The sequence below is a fragment of the Malaclemys terrapin genome, chromosome 15 (assembly GCF_027887155.1).
Source record: "Malaclemys terrapin pileata isolate rMalTer1 chromosome 15, rMalTer1.hap1, whole genome shotgun sequence".
Taxonomy (NCBI): domain Eukaryota; kingdom Metazoa; phylum Chordata; order Testudines; family Emydidae; genus Malaclemys; species Malaclemys terrapin.
Genome location: NC_071519.1, coordinates 15,733,010 through 15,735,509, shown reverse-complemented (window position 1 = coordinate 15,735,509; position 2,500 = coordinate 15,733,010). Strand labels below are relative to the sequence as shown.

At 75.3% G+C, this 2,500-nt stretch overlaps 1 non-coding gene across 1 annotated transcript; it reads left to right on the top strand.

Moving 5' to 3' along the window:
• Positions 1-568: 568 nt before the first annotated feature.
• On the top strand, positions 569-687 carry LOC128823839 (5S ribosomal RNA). The gene has a single exon (XR_008442073.1). It is a non-coding gene; the product is annotated as a 5S ribosomal RNA (ribosomal RNA).
• Positions 688-2,500: the final 1,813 nt, after the last annotated feature.

Below are 2,500 nucleotides of genomic sequence, written 5' to 3'. Positions count from 1 at the left end.
AACCTGACGCCTCCGAGGAGGGGGCGCCCAGGGAAGGAGGGAGATCCGGGTTGACCTGGTGACCGGACGGGAAAGCGGCCACCGGGCGTGCCCGTTCAAACCTACGGGTTGACCTGGTGGCCGGGAAGCGAACCGGCCAGCAGGCGAACCCGTTCGATTCCATGGGTTGACCTGGTGCCCGGGAGGGGACTCTGAAAAATTTTCAGCCCTTTCGGCTCGGGGTTGACCTGGTGGCCGAGAGGGGACTCGGACGGCAGGCAAGCCGCCCTGGGCTCACCCTCCCCGGCCGCAGCGAGGGACTGCCCCCCACCCACCCACCCCCCCCCCCGGCTGACAGGATCAGGGCGCACTGGATGTCCGGGACAATATTTTCCCCGACGCCGGGGAGGGCGGGCGGGCGGAGGGGCTCTGGCGGCCAGCCCGGGCCCCGGAGCTCGAGAAGGAAAAAAGGACCGGGCCCGCGAGAGACGGGGGCCCTGCCGCAGGGGGGCAGTCCGACCGGGGCTCACCGTGCGGCAGGCCCGGGCGTCGGCAGGGGAAAGCGGGCGAGGAGGCGCGGGGGCCGGGTGCCTACGGCCATACCGGACCGAACGCCCCCGATCCCGTCCGATCTCGGAAGGTAAACCGTCCCGGGCCTGGCTAGTACTTGGATGGGTGACCGCCTGGGAATCCCAGGTGCCGTAGGCAGCTTTTCCCGGTCCGAGCCAGCTCTCTCTCCTTTTCTGGGGAGGAAGGAGAGGGGGGGGACGGGCCGGAAAGCCCCTCGTCGCTCCTGCCGAGTCGGAGGTCGCGGCCGCAGGTCACGGGTCTGGGCGCCTGGGGTCCGGCTCCCCACCCGGCTTCCTCCGCGGAGGACCCACCGAAGCCGCTGGGGGAGACCCCGGGCATGGGGCGGACTGGCCCGGACCCTCCCGGCCGCCGGCCCGCAGGACCGCCCCGAATCCCCCCGCCCCGCGGCCACCCAGGCCAGGCCTGGCCAGGCGGGACGGACGGCGGGTGTCCAGCGCCCAGCGGCTTCCGCCAGCGGGGACCCACGGCCCCCAAAGCCGCAGGGGGAGGCCCCGGGCCCGGGACGGACTCGCTCGGACCCCCTGCGCCCGGGCGCCGGCTCGCGGGACCGCCCCGAATCCCCCCGCGGCCACCCAGGCCAGGCCTGGCCAGGCGGGACGGACGGCGGGTGTCCAGCGCCCAGCGGCTTCCTCCAGCGGGGACCCACGGCCCCCAGAGCCGCAGGGGGACACCCCGGGGCCGGGACGGACTCGCTCGGACGCGCTCGGACCCCCTGCGCCCGGCCGCCGGCTCGCGGGACCGCCCCGAATCCCCCGCCCCGCGGCCACCCAGGCCAGGCCTGGCCAGGCGGGACGGACGGCGGGTGTCCAGCGCCCAGCGGCTTCCGCCAGCGGGGACCCACGGCCCCCCAGAGCCGCAGGGGGAGACCCCGGGGCCGGGACGGACTCGCTCGGACGCGCTCGGACCCCCTGCGCCCGGCCGCCGGCTCGCGGGACCGCCCCGAATCCCCCCGCGGCCACCCAGGCCAGGCCTGGCCTGGCCTGGCAGGCCGGCGTGCAGCTCCCCCGGGCTTCCTCCCCCGACGACCCGCGCCCCCCCGAGCCGCAGGCGGAGACCCCGGCCCCGGGGCGGACCGGCCCGGGCTCGCTCGAGCCCCCTGCGCCCGGCCCGCAGGACCGCCCCCCCCCCCCCCCCGAATCCCCCGGGAGAGGCCCGGCCTGCACGCCACTGACGACCCGCGGCCCCCAAAGTCGCGGGAGGCGCCCCCGGCCCCGGGGGCCGGTTAGCTCCGTGTCGCTCCGCGCCCCCCCCCCGCCCCTCGCTGCCGGGACCGGGCACCGCCCCAGAGTCAGCCGCAGCCGGACGGCCTGAGAGCTGCCCTCCTGTGGACGACGGTGAGTTTACCTTGACACTAACCGGCCATCAGCCAGGTCAACCCCATTGCTAGACTGGGGTGGACCTGGTGGCCGAGTGGGGACTTGGAACATTTGACAGCTGCTCCCCGGGGCTTGACCGCTTGTCCTGAACGCCCCCCCCCCCACCCCACCCCCCCCAGCCCCCGGCTCCTGCTCCCCTCTCCCCAGCCTCGGTGCTCCGCTCCCTGCCTCGGAGGCTGCCCCTTTGCGGCGCCTGCATCGCCTCCGAGGACGCGCACCTTCCGGAGGCTGGACGTAAAGCCTGACGCCCGCCACCGCCGCCGACCCGGCTCTCCGAGGGACGACTGTGAGGCCTCCCCCCACCCCCGGACCGCCCTGGGGACGACTGCTAAGCCTCCCCCAACGGACCGCCCGGGGGAAGACTGCTAAGCCTTCCCCGGACCTGCTCCCTCTCGACTATTAAGCCCCCCCTCTGTGGTCCTCAGGACCGCTGCCGCGCAGCCCTCGGAGTGGGGTGACACCCGGGCCGGAAAGGAAACCGGCCACCAGGTCAACCCGTCGAATCCGTTGGGTTGACCTGGTGGCCGGAAAGCAAACCGGCCGCCAGGTCAACC